This window comes from Rhinoderma darwinii, chromosome 1, assembly GCF_050947455.1.
Source record: "Rhinoderma darwinii isolate aRhiDar2 chromosome 1, aRhiDar2.hap1, whole genome shotgun sequence".
Taxonomy (NCBI): domain Eukaryota; kingdom Metazoa; phylum Chordata; class Amphibia; order Anura; family Rhinodermatidae; genus Rhinoderma; species Rhinoderma darwinii.
This window is the reverse complement of record NC_134687.1, coordinates 431,551,059-431,567,964: the sequence shown is the minus strand read 5'-3', so window position 1 is coordinate 431,567,964 and position 16,906 is coordinate 431,551,059. Positions and strand designations below refer to the sequence as shown.

The 16,906-nt window shown below is 43.8% G+C and overlaps 1 protein-coding gene across 2 annotated transcripts in view; it reads right to left on the bottom strand.

The window, feature by feature from the left end:
• KIAA1671 (KIAA1671 ortholog) overlaps window positions 1-16,643 on the bottom strand; it is a 261,817-nt gene extending 245,174 nt beyond the window's left edge. For both annotated transcript variants that reach the window (XM_075830747.1, XM_075830756.1), the window contains exon 1: window positions 16,442-16,643. The gene's annotated coding sequence lies outside the window, so the exon portion shown is untranslated. The remainder of the gene's footprint in view (window positions 1-16,441) is intronic.
• Window positions 16,644-16,906: the final 263 nt, after the last annotated feature.

The window sequence follows — 16,906 nt, the reverse complement described above, 5'->3', positions numbered from 1 at the left end:
AATGCTTAACAGTCTATAGTGTTAGTAAAGCAAGAGCTTACCTCCAGACCTTGGAAGAGCATTGATCCTCAGCATACTAATAAGCTAGACTGTCACAGCAAGCAGTGTAATGTATGTCTTTGCTGCTGTGAGCATCTGGCGATTGGTTCATGCTGTTCCTATGCTGCCTGCCAGGACAGAACAGAACAACCAGGTTCACTACGGTGTTACTTGTATAGAATAAATAATACATAGGGAACATTATTGACACTTCTATCAATAACTGCATCTAAATTCACAGACCCTCTAAACGTCATTCTTCGATTTTTAGATCCTTTAGAAATTAAAGTAGGGGATATTTGTTAACCAGCTAAAGAACTAGAGGCTTACATTTGTCCATAGCATATGTCTTTTTGTTTCATCTATCTCACAGGAGATGAAGCATATCGGCTTGTGTGGTGCTCCCTCATTGTGCTCAGTGACCGTTTTAGGCCCTCTGCACAGGGCCGTAACCATAACCACAGTCTGCGATTACAGGCACGAATGGCCGCGGACAGTCACCTGCGTTTGCAGACCGTGCTCTCATGGTCTGTAAATTAAAAAAATAGGACAGGTCCTAATTTTTGTGGCTCCTTTCTACATCCCGGTTCAAGCGGAGATTCTCAATGAAGGTCCATTTACATGGGCCCATTATCGGGCAAACGAGCATTTACAGAACGCTCGTTCCCGATCATTGTCCAGTTTAAACAAATCTGGCAAAGATCCGCCGATGAAATGCTTGAAACAGAAAATGTTATCTTTGTCGGCAGCACATCTTCCTGTGTAAACAGGGAGACGTGCTGCCGACATGATAGAAATGTATGGGGACGAGCAATCAGAGTAACAATCGTTCGCCCCAATACATTACTGATCATAGCTCCAAGTAAAAGGAGCAAATGAGCGCCAATCAACGAACTGTCTCGTTGATATGTCCAAAATGGGCTGGTGTAAAAGGATCTTAGGCCTTATTCACACAAGCGTGTCTGATTTGCGACCGCAAATAATGGGCCTTTTTTTCATGCATATGACGGTCAATGTCGTGTCAGTGTTGCTTCCGTGTGTCGTACGTTTTTCTCCTCTGCAGGCACTTCCTGGATTTACGCTTTTTTTTTGCTCTGCATTTGCTTAGCAACTGGTGTGAAAAACAAACAGCACGTGGATGTCGTCAATGTGCGGTCCATGTTTTTCACGCACTCATAGACTGTAATAGGCGAGTCTGATGTGCAAAAACGGACCAGAATGGGACATGCGGTAAGTTACACGCACTGGATACATGCTTCATGAAAAAACACAGATGTGTGAATAGTCCTCCTATTGAATTGCATTGGTCAGTGTGCGGTCTGTTAAGTGGACAGCACACAGATGTGAAATACGTTTGTGGGAAGAAGGCCTTACTGTGGAGCGTGCGCATTAAAAGAAGGTTACAATCATATAGACTGAGTTGATAGTGAAAAAAGATAGTAACATAGCAACTGTAAGCTGGATATTTGGCCAAACTTTTAAGTGACTGGGAATCTATCTTACTTAGCCATCCGTGTGTCGTCCCAAACCTATTATTTTTTTATTTTAGACCAAAAACCATCCAGATATCTAAACACAATCTGACCACAAAAATAGCAAGACCAAGCCAATCCAAAGAAATGCTCAGTAAAAGATAGAAAAAAAAAAAAAACAACATACAGGAGGGCACGTGGACAATAAATTAACTTGCTAGACTGTCAATCCACCCACCGTGACTTTTTCCATTACTGCAAAACAAAAAACGACAGCATGAAAGGGAGAACTGATTTATATGGGGCATTGAAAATACATCTGGAGAGGCACAAGTGGACACACAATAAAATGTTGTGTGCAGCTGGTGGTAAATGTCCTAATAAATGATAGTGAGCGACAAATATGGTGGAAAGCACAGGAGGACAAGTGATCTAGTCAATATAAGATAGACAATGCCTTTTACTTTGACTCTGCAACCTTTTACGGGTCAGTTCACACTGAGTTTTTTTACACGTTTGACGCGGAAACTGCGTCAGAAAACGAGCCAAAGATAGTCCGAAAATGGCTCCCATTGATTTCAATGGGAGGCAGAGGAGTTTTTTTTCCGCGAACGGAAAGACCGTCTCGCGGGAAAAAGACGCGACGTGCCCTATTTTCTGGCGTTTACGTCTCTGACCTCCCATTGACATCAATGGGAGGCAGAGAAAGCATATTTTGTGGCATTTTTGCCCGCGGCGCTCAATGTTCGGAGGCGAAAAACGCGGCAAACGGCATGTAGGCAGATCAAAATCTGCCTCAAAATTCCAAACGAAAATTTGAGGCAGAATTTTCTGCCTGCAAAAAATTCAGTGTGAACGTACCCTAATTTTCGCCCGTTCTCCCGGCCCCCATAGAAGTCTATAGGAAGAAGGAGGAAGGAGGGTATTTTTTTGCTCCCTGTAAGAGCGGAATCCACGGCCACAGCTTCGGCAACGCTGTGGCCAGGGATTCCGCTTCAGAAGTGCTTGACGTCACGGTGTCCAGTGGCCGGTGTTTCCGCTCCAGGAGAAGTCCCTGACTTCACTGTTCAAGGAAAAAGGCAGCACATCCAAAAATAGGAATTTTATTTACCCACACATTGACAGGGGGGGGCCCGTGTGGCACTACCTACAGGGGGGGGGCCGTGTGGCACTACCTACAGGGGGGGGGGCCGTGTGGCACTACCTACAGGGAGGGCAGTGTGTGGCATTATCTACAGAGGGCAGTGTGGCGCAAAAAATGTACAAATGAAATTCAGCCGATTTTAAAATGGACAGGGACAAAAACAGATGCAAAATGGGTCAAAAACGGCAACACAGCCCGGAACGGATGCAAAACTGACGGGAAAAACTGCCATTTTTATCGACCGACACTCTGACCCGGTTGTGTGAATAAGGCCTATGTGGCACTATGTGACTATGGTAAACAATGTCCAGTCTAAACACAATGATAATAATTAATAATAAATCTCATCATAGCAAAAGCAGAACAATAACTTGCATGGACAGGTCAGGTCCATAGACTGCTGTTCCTGCAGAGCTACACTTCCGACAGGTCCATGTAACAACCATTTATTTTCAACCTTGAGGACATCATAGCCAGTATTAAGCATTTCCACTCACACATCTCTTCTGAAGAATACATGAAAAGGACCAGTTTGAGCAGGGTGGATTAGCAAAAAAAAAAAAAAAAAGTGTTTTCCAGCTTCCCTCTACCATCAGTGTCATCAAAAGCATTACTGGGTAAGGCACTGCAGAGAAATTCTACATAAAGCGGAATATTGCATACTTCAACACATTGCTTTCATTAGAGGGTGTGTAATTTATACAATCCAAATTCAGTTCCATGCTGGAGAGTCACTATGGGGTCAGAACAATACTCCAAATATATCTAGTCAAGTACAAAAAATATCGCAACAAAATAGAAGGAAGACATACAAGAGTAAATTCTGTAACTGCTAAAAGGAGGAACATACACTCAAACTAAAGCCATGTCCGGATTAACCTATTTCAGTACCGTGCCGGACATACTAGAAAAAAAAAATTATATATCCGTTTCATTTACTGATGTTGCCCATAGTAAGGGTGGTCTTATACGGCGCGACATGTAAAACGAGCGCCGATCGAGACACCTCGTCACCATACATTTCTATCACGTAGGCAGCACATCTCCCTCTTTACACAGGGAGATGTGCTGCCGACAACTTTCATATTTTATGCTGCCTAAACGATACAATTTGTAGATGAACCAGCGTTGGGTCGTTCATAGGCTGATCGCTGCCATGTCTACAATTGGCCAGGGGTATAAGGGCCTTTTGACAATACGACAACTTTTTTTTATTACTTTTTCGTTACACTACTCTGAATATGCAGTACGGCTAAACACGCACACAAACACTATGGGTCAGATTTACTAAAACTGTTGTTTAAATCGCCAGCCTAAGTCCAGGTTCACACGTAGCGTAAATACTGCAGATTTTCCGCAACGGATTTTGTTGCAGGAAATCTGCAGCATAATACAGTAGCAGCAGAGTTTTGTGCAAATCTCATACACACTACGTAAATGATCAGCGGGAAAAAACGTTCAGAAGTTGACCTGCGGTGCGGATGTTTAAAATGCAGCATGTCAATAGTATTTGCGTAATCGCTGCTTTTTTGTTGCGGATTTTCCCCATTGAAATCAACCGAAATGTAAAACCCACAACAAATAGATGTTGCAATTTTTGCGGCAGAAAAGCTGCGATTCCGCAGCAAAAATGAAGCGTCATCCCAGGAGGCCGGCCTGCAGGATGTCAGAGTGTAAGTATGCGCGTATTGGTTTTTTTCACCTCTTCCGTTTTCCACAGTGGACACAGTTTGGTGCGGTTTATCAGCCGGAAACTCCCTGCAGGTGCCAGGGCGAATACGATGTGTACTCTTATTGTGCAGCTTATCCGCCCTGTGTGAACTTACCCTTAGACTGAAGCGCTTAGGAATAAGATGTGACAAATTTATTAACAGACACAGCTCTTAATAAATGTGTCAAACTGGTGTTTTATCTTCGTGCATGAAGTTAAATCTACATCAGTATTCTGGTGTAAATTATAGTAAATTTGTTGCAACTTGTGCGGTCCATTGGCCACAAAGTTAAATCTTCTAGAATAAATTATAGTATGTCGGTCGGGCCATGGGTGGCCCCTCCCCTTTCACTATGACCCACTCACCTTTTAAAAAGCGGTGTGGCCGGCATAAACCACCCAAAAGTCGCAAATTAATGCACAAATATGGTGGATGCCATAATTTGAACCCTTTAAAGGGGGTTTTCCCCATGAAGGACGTTTATGATATAGCCACAGGATAAGCCATAAATGTCAGATAGATGCAGCTCCCAGAGGTGGGACCCGCACTTATCTCTAGGACGGGCTGAGCTACGCGGTTTCCGTAACTCCTATTGTAGTGAATGGCAGTTATGAAAGCAGCGTAGCATGTGAGCTGCTCTGTTTCCGTAACTACTATTCAGTTCTATGGGCGTTACGGAAACCGCGTAGCTCAGCGAGTTATGCGGTTTCCGTAACGCCTGGCCATGTAATCAGGAAGTGGCCGGGAGGCAGCGTGAACACAAAAAGCTAGAACGGGGATTAGGGGGCCCCTTTCTAGGGATAGATCTGGGACCCAGAGGGGAGACCCGCATCTGACATATCCTGTGGATAGATCATAAACGCCCTACATGGGAAAACCCCTTTAACGCCTGAAAACCGGCGTAAAGCTGTAAATTCCACCCTATATGAAGAAGCATGATATCAAATTTAGCTAAAGATGCTGATGCTTAGAATTTTACAGGATTTTTTTTTCTTGCAGAACTCATGAGATAAAAAGCAAATGTGTTCCTACTTATGCAAAAGGAGGCATACTGAGGTACAGTATGGGCCTCATATTCCAGATCTATACAACACACATCTGCAATATGGCCACATGCATGAGGCCTAAGTTTTGAGGAAAAAGAAGAGGCCCTAAATGGTATTGGATCCACGACCATGATTCAATTCAGGACTTTTATAAACTACATGATTTTCACTTCAAAGTGCAGATTCTGCATAGTCAAAAGCAATTTGGTATGGAATTTAACGGGGTTTGTCATTTTTTAAAGGAATGTTTATTCAGCAAATCACAAATTTGAGGTCATGCAGAATAGCGCAGTATAATATAGCAAACATACAAAAAGAAAAACGTTTTTGGTGTGTGATATTTTACAAGAATATTAACTTAGATGTGACAATATCAATGTTTTTTTTAAACTAAAAAAATTCCCCCAACATCGGAGCAACACAATTTAAAAAAAAAAAAAAAAAAAAAAGGGGGGGAAAAGAAGGTTATATAGCGATACTAACAAAAGGATTAGGTAGGCATAGGCGGTGTACCCTATTAGTAATATTATGGGAGTGTGAAGAAAAAAAAAAAAGAAACCTCCCCGAGACTGTAGCAGGACCATGTATTTATCTAGATTTTAAGGAATTTACCAGTGCACCCATGAGCAGTGTATGCAAGGTTATACAAAGACAGTAAACGATTTACTTTATGGAACCATGCCTTGCGTGAGGACTTTTTATTGTATTTCCTATTGAGGATAACCTTTTTTGCATAGTATAGTAAAATCTTATATAGACTACGTGTAGCAATATTAGTTATATAGTTCGTACGGTTGAAAAAAAAAGACATTATGTCCATCACGTTCAACCAAGGGATGGGAGAAAGGGAAGAGATGGGAAAATGTATGGAACTTTGTTTTACCCCTATTGATCCAGAGGAAGGTTTAAATAAAATAAATCTGAAAATTACCCATAAAAGGCATTAACCAATCTTCCCTAAAAAGGAAAAATTCTCTTCTGATCCCAAGTGGCAATAAATTTGGATCAACATTCAAACAAGAATTCTACACATTCATAGGAGCTAATATTTTTTTGTTCTAGGAAATTATCTAACCCTTTTTTAAAGCCATCTTCTGTCCCTGCTGTGACCAGCTCCTGCGGTAGGCTATTCCATAGATTCACAGTTCTTAAAGTAACAGGGATTTGTCAAAATGATAGTGCATTATACATATTAACAGTGCCACACTGGCTCAGAGTAGCAATCTTGCGGCCCTGAGTATGACTGACCAGGCAGACATTTGTATAGAATTTGTATGTTCTCTGCATATTCACAAGGGTTCGTTTCAGATGCTAACTGGTTTCCTATAAAATTGGCTCGATGGCTTCTTATATGTGTCACTGAAATTAGACTGTGAGCCCAACCTGGAGAAGGAACCAATATGAAGGAAAAATATGACATATAATAATGAGAGTATACATACACTGCCTTTATCTGCCCCCTTAACTTCACAAATCTTCGCTCTCAGATTCTTCCCCCTGACAACCTCATTATTTTATTCACTGATCTGCCTTCGAAAGCAAGCCCGTCAGACTTTCACGTATCATAGTGATCGGTGGAGGGTGCTTTACAGGATGTTTTTGCTCAAGAACATTTGGCAGATACGACATTGGCTTAAGCTTCTCCAGCAGGCTAGTGAAGTTATCGTCCAGAGAAAAAATGAAGAATTGGGCGCATTGGTCCAGAAAGAGGGAGCAGAAAATCAATCCAGTGGTGCAAAGATGTGGTATGGAACGGTTTTCCATTTTTGCACAATATGACATCCTTGACGAACCTCAAATCACATTGCTGGTTGGGCGAGGTGTTCTCCTGTGCTCAATTATTCACCAAAAACATATATCTATGTACAAGTATGAAGCTTTCCAAAATTTGCCTTTGAGAATAATTCCCATTTTTTTTAGTGTGCCCGAAAGTACGAGGTGCTTGGCAGCTGCTCTTCTCCCTAATTCTATAGTAAAGAGTTGGGAAGAGAGGTGTTGACCAAACCAAGTATATTAGGGCTATGGTAAGTATTTCACTAGCATGTTGTGCATCATTTGACTTTGCAGTGTACCGCGTGCCATATGCCCCAACATAGCGGCTAGCTGTTTGGCTATATGGGGCACCAATAGCAAAGTCCTCCCGACACCATTGACATTGTACGCAAGTTTATCTCCGGTTTACTTTTATTATACTAGGCACCGATAATGCAGAGTAAATTGCGTGCAGTTTCAGGCTTGTGAGCCTTCATCAGTGCATTACATGGGACACCATGGCTGTTTGGAGCGACACATATGAAGCAACCAAACAGGGCATGCAGTAAAACTATTATGTGGTGGGATTTAACAAGCAAAATAAGCCCTACACGTGAAAGTCTGTGAAGTATTGGCTTCTTAACATAGAAAGTATTTACATGTCATCACTAGATTCTCCAACCGGTGGCACTCGGGAGGCAGCTTTTAATGCAATTACAAAGACACATTTATATAAAGCTGCACGATCCTTTTTAATGTGGCTCTTTAGTTATATATTAAAAAAAAAACACTAACTTGAACAGCCGTTCATGTGAAAAACTTTGCCAACAGACACCAGTCAAAAAAAAACCACTGTAGGCACTGTGATGTTGTATGATCATGTGAATAAGGCTGGGTTCACACAGAGTTTTTTGCAGGCGGAAAATCTGCCTCAAAATTCCGTTTGGAAGTTTGAGGCAGATTTTCCTCTGCCTGCATGCCGATTTTTGCTGCGTTTTTTGCCCGCGGCCATTGAGCGCCACGGGCATAAAACGCATCGAAATAAGCGGTCTCTGCCTCCCATTGAAGTCAATGGGAGGTCAGAGGCGTAACCGCGCGGATATAGGGCATGTCCCTTCTTTCTCCCGGCTCGCGGGAGAAAACCGCCTCTGCCTCCCATTGAAATCAATGGGAGGCATTTTCGGACGGTTTTTGGTGAGATTTGCAGCGCGGTTTCCGCTTTAAAAAACTCGTAAAAAAAACTGTGTGAACCGGTATGTTCACACGCACTGCTTTCAGACGTAATTCAGCCGTTTTACGCCTCGAATTACGCCTGGAAAAACGGCTCCATTACGCCTACAAACATCTGCCCATTGCTTTCAATGGGTTTTACGATGTTCTGTTCCCATGAGGTGTAATTTTACGCGTCGCTGAAAAAAAGACAGTGCGTAAAAAAAGCGCTTGTCACTTCTTGGGGCGTTTCTGGAGCCGTTTTTCATTGACTCCACTGAAAAACAGCTCCAATAACGTCCGTAAAATACGCCACAAAAAACGCAAGTTGTTAAAAAAAAAAAAAAAGGAAAATCAGGAACTGTTTTCAGGCGAAAACAGCTCCGTAATTTCAGACGTATTTTGCTACTGCGTGTGAACATACCCTAAAAATAGAACAGAACAAGAAAAGACGAAACCCAAGTAAACCATACAGTATATGCCCTAAAGCCATGCAAGAAGATCACTGTAAACTGAAAATCAACAGCAGTAAAGATCTGGAAGTAACATGGTCAGTAAAGACCAGATGGCCAGTGTATGATCCTGAGAAGTATACCCATGGGCCTGACCCACCCAACTGACAGGCCTTTTCTGGCACAAATAAAACACAGCAGATGGAAATGAGAAATCTCTACTCATAACAAACCTTCCAGGCAAAGTCAAGGATACGCAGTAGCATAATACCACGGAAGCCATATGCTTACATGCTGCAGTATGAACATGAACAAAATACAGAAGGGAGGGACATGATGGAAAAGTATACCCATTATATTTTTAATATGACAGAAATAGACCTAGAACGCAGTATGATCGTTCTTAGAACTCATGCAACCTCTGAGTTGTATGGTGCCACAATACGGAGCCCATGCAAGTGTATTGGTCCCTACTGTACCTCCATATTCTCCCTTACGAAATCCAGCAAAAAGGCTCGGCATTGCTTTTAGAGGAGAGTAAATCTCCATACATATGGTACCCGGCAGGGGCTGTGCTGCTTTGTTCTAGGGAGCCATATGGCCTCCATGCACACAGTTCTGCGGTTTGCATGAGCCCATAAAGGGGTATTCCCATCTTAGGCATTTCAGGCTTATCCACAGGAGGGTACCACTGTCTGTTGCACCCTTGTGTAGAATGAATGGAGAGGTGGACTTGCATGTGGGCATAACGGAAACAGCCAAGCAAATTGTGGATAGAACTCCTTAGGCCTCCCACACACGAGCCTGTTTGGTCCGTGATATACACTCCGTATGTCTGCCGCATTTCCCGGACCAAACACGCTGCAGGGAGCCGGGCTCTTATCGTCATAGTTATCTATGACGTTAGGTTCACTGCCACGCTGCGGGACAACTGTCCCATACTGAAAACAAGATTACAGTACGGGACGGTTGTCCCGCAGCGAGCCAGTGACACCTAGCGTCATAGATAGCTACAATGCTAGGAGCCCGGCTCCCTGCAGTGTGTTCGGTACGGGAAATGCGGCCGACATACGGACCGTATATCATGGACCAAACACGCTCGTGTGTGGGACGACTAAGATATGTTCACACAGGGCACACACGCTGCAGAAAAGACTGCAGCGTACACGTCTCAGAACATGCAGGGAAATCCAGTCAAATATTTGCACCAAATAGTGTGCGTATATTTAGCCGGATTTTATGCTGTGGAAAACAGCCGCTAAGAAAATAAGAGGCCTATACTTACCTCACCGGGTGTTGCCATAGCAACGCGTCCCTGCTCTTCCGGCGTCTCTATGTCCTGACGTCCTCCCGCGCCGCAAGTGGTAAGTCTAGGCATTTTTAAAACCGCGGATACACAGTGTAATCACAGCAATTTTTGCAAACGGCAGAGGCAGAATTTGACTTCCCTATTAACCAGCTTAAAATTCCACCAGACATCCACACACTTTGCATGTGTCTTTGCATGCTGATTTACTCATTCAATTGATATGGAAGTCGTCTGCATATTTTAGACAAAAAAAAAAAAAAGGCTTGGAACATAAAAGGGGAGAAAAGAATAAAGAAAACACTTATCCAGCCTGAAAATGCATTGATAAACTGCACTGTGTGAATAAGTCATGTATCTGTGATGCATAGGGCAAGTTGTGGATTTTAAAATCGTAGTAGACATCTGAAGACACTTCATTAAAAGAAAAGAAGATCGTAGCAGTTACAAATATTTAACTTCACTCTAGTTATTGGATAAAAATCACAATGAGGTTCAACTTGCAAGGGGAGGTGGGGTGCCTCCTATCTTGCAAGGGGAGGTGGGGTGCCTCCTATCTTCCCCTACTAACCATCTTCTTTTCTCTAGATTAGGTCTCTCCAACCTGTGGTTCTCCAGCTGTTGTGAAACTACAACTCCTAGTTTGTGACAATCAGAACATGCTGGGAGTTGTATTCTCCCAACAGCTCGAGATCCACGGGTTAGAGACCACTGGTGTAGAGGCTTTTCCAGCCCTCTGATGTTCTCCAGTTTTCTGATTGGACATCTTAATGAAGTTTTATCCCATAAAATATTTGTATGCCGATATCGATTGTATAGAAGTAGCTTATCTTCGGTTGTTTGAAATGTTTTTCTCTTTTATTCACCCCTTATTATGCTTGTGAGTTCATACTGGTAACATATTAAACTCCTTTCTAAAACAAAAAACAAACCATAAAAATCAACGACAACACCCAATATGAACAGGCAGAAGAACATATCAGAAATGAATATAAATAATATAGCACGTATAAATCAGAATAATAAAGCGTATCTAACCAGAACCTCCAACTACAGGACCTCCAGAAAATCCATGAATAATATTTGGACAGCTTATTTTTAGCTCCATATTTAACATCTCTTCTGTGTACATAGTTGCCATTGTGGAAGCCTCACGTTCATTCCTGGAGCATAAAACCCATGCTGAATAGTCCTGTGCCTAGAAGTCTTATATGAATTCTATAAAAGGCAATGCCAGAGACAATCCAGCCTATTATGATCAGAACAAAAGTCATCACTAAAATACAGAACAATGAATTCTCCAACGACAAGTTTCCTAAACACAATAAGGCATAAAAATAAAATACACGATACTGTGATCGCGAGCGGTAATCCTGTCAAACAAACACAGTAGGCCAATACAGGCGGCAATGAGACGTCACGGTTTAGTTCTTCATTTCGCGGAATGGCGGCCGGAGTACACACGAGACTGAAGCTACATTACAGAAATACAGACAAGCTATTCTCAAAGTACAGCATACATATACATTCTATGTTATCTTATGTCAAGTCACTGCTGCAGCAGGCGGTGGAGGTCTGTGAGAAGGGACTCCCAATGATTCCCCCTTAGAAAAAAATGGGGTGCATCCCTTCTGTATGCATCCAAACCCCTATGGCGGTGTTTGGAAAGTTTTTCCAACTTTTAACACAAGAAGCTACTATACAAAGTACAATATATGTCATTTTATGGCTCAGAAACGTGGCAGTTCTTCGGGCCCATACTGTACATCTGGTTCTACATAGAGGCACATAAGTATTTTTTTCTCATAAATTCCATGAGATTTTTTTTTGGGGGGGGGGGGGGGGATAAAAGAAAAAAAACGAAAAAAAAGAAAAAAAAGGCGAAAAATATGAAACTGGATCAGGCCGGGTTTACAGGTTGCAGAATTATAGTGAAAAATTCTGCTAGACATCCAGACATTTTCCACATTGTAAATCCACAAGTTTTTTTTATGGCGATTTATCCCAGTCAACTGAATTAAAAAAAATTGTGCAAAATCCAAGACACGTCCTAAAACCTGCACCATGTGAACCTGGTAGAAGGCTCCACTGAAATCAACGGTGCTGCCAAGGAGCCTGACAGAAATCTTGTACCAACACAGAAGAGGTTCACATGCATCATCGAGCGCCAATTCTATTTTTTTTCCTGGGAATCAGTGGGTGGAAGTCATCTACAGTATGTTAGACATGTCGGAGAGCCCCTTTAAGATCCATTCCGGACGCAGCTGCCCTGTGTACCAGTGACAAACAAACATACAGTTCTGCTTAAGGATATGTTCACACGCAGTAGCAAAATACGTCTGAAATTACGCAGCTGTTTTCGCCTGAAAACAGCTCCATAATTTCAAACGTTTTTGTAGCTACTCGCGTTTTTCACTGCGTATTTTACGGACGTTATTGGAGCTGTTTTTCAATGGAGTCAATGAAAAACGGCTCCAAAAACATCCCAAGAAGTGACATGCACTTTTTCGCGGGCGTCTTTTTACGCGCCGTCTTTCGACAGCAACGCATAAAATGACACCTCGTGGGAACAGAACATTGTAAAACCCATTGAAAGCAATGGGCAGATGTTTGTAGGTGTAATGGAGCCGTTTTTTCAGGCGTAATTCGAGGCGTAAAACGCCTGAATTACGTCTGAGAACACTGCGTGTGAACATACCCTTAGGCCCCATGCACACGACCGTGCCCGCAATCACAGCCCGCGATTGCGGGCACGGCCGGCCGCTGACTGACAGCCGCATTTTCGGGCCGTGCTCCCATACAAAGTAACGGACATGGACGGAAAGAACGGACATGTTCCATAATTCCCGGAACATTTCCACGGTACTGACACCCTTCCGTAGTGCTACGGAAAGGTGTCAGTGTTCAATGAAAGTAAATGGCTCCGTTTTTGCGGACCGCAATTGCGGTCCGCAAAAACGGAGGTTTTTTACGGTCGTGTGCATGGGGCCTTACTCTAGACATAAGAGCAGATTTTACAGCACAGCATTTGCTTTTGAAATCTCCAACCTGAAACTGAATTCCTTTAGAAAGTTTTGTTATTGTTAGCACTCGGTCCTTTTACACCATAACTCCAGTTACAAACAAGACTTCACATCCCGTATAAACAGTGGGGTCCATGTTCCTCAGCACACTGCTGGGGGGGGGGGGGGATGGGAATTTCCCTTTTCTGCTTTGATTTCTCCCAAAAGGTCCATGTTTTGACGTGAGGGGGTGTAATAGGGCGACAGGGAGGGAGACAGCATGTTTACTTCATTTTCTTCCTCCCTGTCATGATTTGCTGAATGCGGAATAGGCACAGTAGGAGTGCACTGACCTTTGGATACCACAGATATTACTGTACATGGGAATATTGTGACTGATATAACCTAATAAGGGAATATTTCCTATTGAAATGATAATCCTTCAATTTATCACCACACAGACACTGACAAAGTGGACATCAAATGTAAAAGACACTAAAAACTTAGCTGTTTTTTTTTGTGTTTAAATATTCTGCCCAATAAAGTGAGTCACGCTTGCCAAGTTAGTCATATACTCAGCCCATTACCCTATGAACATTAAAGGGGTGCTCTAGGTTTTTATAAAGAATGCCCAGAATCCCATACTATGTAGGTGTAGAGTTTCTCGAGTACACTTGCACCCTTACTAGAATGGAATGACAGCGCAACCTGCGAAAATGGCCATAGATGCCCTAGTTCACCGCCACTTTTAGGCCTCATTTACACGAGCGTGTGCGTTTTGCGCGCGCAAAAAACGCTGCGTTTTGCGCGCGCAAAAGGCACTTGGCAGCTCCGTGTGTCATCCGTGTATGATGCGCGGCTGCGTGATTTTCGCGCAGCCGCCATCATAGAGATGAGGCTAGTCGACACCCGTCACTGTCCAAGGTGCTGAAAGAGCTAACTGATCGGCAGTAACTCTTTCAGCACCCTCGACAGTGAATGCCGATCACAATATACACCAACCTGTGAATAAAAAAAGATGTTCAAACTTACCATGAACTGCCTGCTTCCTCCAGTCCGGTCTCCCGGCCGTTGCCTTGGTGACGCGTCCCTCTCTCGTCATCCGGCCCCACCTCCCAGGATGACGCCGCAGTCCATGAGACCGCTGCAGCCTGTGATTGGCTGCAGCCTGTGCTTGGCCTGTGATTGGCTGCAGCTGTCACTTGGACTTAACTGTCATCCCGGGAGGTCGGACCGGAGTTATCGGTAAGTCAGAACGTTTTTTTTTTTTTTACAGGTTCATGGATTTTCGGAGCGGAAGTCACTGTCCATGGTGCTGAACCAGTTTAACGCTTTCAGCACCGTGGACAGAGACTGTCTCCTGACGTCGCGTACCCGAACATTTTTTACCGGTTTCGGGCAAAACGAGTTTTGCCGAACCCGGTGAAGTTCGGTGCGCTCATCTCGAATTTGACACTCCGTTTGGATGTTTGTAAACAGAAAAGCACGTGGTGCTTTTCTGTTTACATTCAGGAGTTTGACAGCTCTTGCGCGAATCACGCAGTTCGCACGGAAGTGCTTCCGTGCGGCATGCGTGGTTTTCACGCACCCATTGACTTCAATGGGTGCGTGATGCGCGAAAAACGCACGATTTTAGAACATGTCGTGAGTTTTACGCAACGCACGCGCACTGCGCAAAATTCACGCATCGTCTAAACAGCCCCATAGACTATTATAGGTGCGTACGACACGCGTGAAAAGCACGCGCGTCGCACGCGCGTATAATACGCTCGTGTAAATGAGGCCTTATACACGTAACACTAGTGGTGAAGCTTTTGTAAATTAAAAACCGAACCACTTCTCTGACAAATACAAGAATGTAGTAGGTGTCAGAAAACATGGACGTGGTCTGCTAAAAATTGAGTTTACCTTTTGGGAATACTAGTGTAACAACAATAAGAAACATGCGAGAGCCGATCCTGGGGATGGAAGCTGCGTGTACCATCCTTATGATCCGCTCCGCACAGAAATCCGCGCCCCAATTATCTCAATGGGGCATCCACGTCGGTGTGCTTGGTGACGCAGATTCTGTGGCGAAGACGGCAGATTTCCAGACACGGATTAGCCTTATTAGCGGATCTGCCACGCATCAAACCCACGGCAGAAATTGGAGCTAAGCCTCAGATTTCTGCCATGGATCCGCCAGTATATAAGTATTGATCGTAGCCTTATAGTTTACAAATAGATCTTGAAGACTGAAATAGAGCAAATAGCAATTTATCAAATCGAATGAAATAAATAAATAAATAGTCCAGTTATTGTAGTAAACAATCCGGTTGCTACTTTTGTATCCCAAAGATAAACCACAGATTTCAGAAGCTCATTTCAGTAGAACCGCAGGAGGTCTGGTGTGAAACTGGCCTTAGGGACACAGGACATCAGCAAATTACAAATACTCCGAAGGCCCCAGAAGAATAAAGGGATTCCAGAAGAGGACGACATTCACGAACCATAGAATAGTAAACTTAGAAAAGTACAGCTAATATTAATCACAAATCTGCATGTCAATCTTTCTGGAGGTTCTCAGATCTGGAGATAAAGTAGCGATCATAGAGGGACAGATTTCTTTAGGACTTCCTGACAATAATACAATTGAAGAAAAAAAACAAAAAAAAACAAAAACTGAAATGGCTGATAACAGGGAACAATAGATTGTATTCAAATGCACATCAAACGTAGACTAGATTGACATTGCGGTGACTGTCCCCTTAAGAAGCTGAATAACACCTGGCCAACAAACTGTGGATCACTGGTGTCTAGTCTCACTAGTGTCCGCAGCCCACTGAAATGTGCAGCAATAACCTCTACAGAAGTGATCGGCAACCTGTGGTGGAACTACAACTTCCAGCATGTCCTGACTGCATGCTGGGAGTTGTAGTTTCACCACAGCTGGAGAGGCATAGGCATCATTCCCTATTGAGCTGTACATACACTTACTTACCTCTGATCTGGGTATCATATTAGTGGGATTCCCAGCTGCGGAGCACTACAAAGTCTAGTAACAGCTACTAGAAAGCAGCCAGTAATAGTAAATGGTGGCTGCAGCCCACACATAAAGGAACAGTCTCAGTATTCCAGGCATGTGTGTCCCAGCGCCACTGCCCGTGCTTCTAACCATTGCTGACAATACTACGGATATCAATGGTCAGGTGTTAAGGGGCCCCCCAGATACAGGTGTATAATATCGGACCACAGCCCCCCGCCCATTACAAGTACGCAGGCGAGAGTTGGAAAGTTTGCCGTGACCTAGTTTACAGAGCAGTCTTACCTGGCCGGCTGCCTCGTCCCCTCTTTGTTTCCCAGGCGTCTGCTCTCACTGTCTTCCGTCCCCTTTCTCCATGTTCCACCTGCCTAGAGGCAGCTCCACCCGACCAACCCAACCTGCTGCAAATGACTCCAGGCCACGCCCACTGGCCGGCCGTGCCTTCCACAGGGAACCCCGGCACGGACAAAGGCCGCGCAACCTAGCTTGTTTGTCAGGCATATAGGCGGTGCCAAGGCTTGGAAGCGGCTTTGTTAACATGGCAACCTGTGGCAGAAGATAAGGGAATAGGGTGTCGCTGACGTTCATCGCCACCTCCTGGCTGTGCACCGCATTACACCCCTCCAGTGCTGGCCTCTTCTTATGCAATAGTATTCTGGTTTCTGAGATTGTTTACTATGTTATGGGATCATGGATGGCATTCTAGCAAACCACCAATGGCTGGCATCTCATGATAGCAGCCACACACAG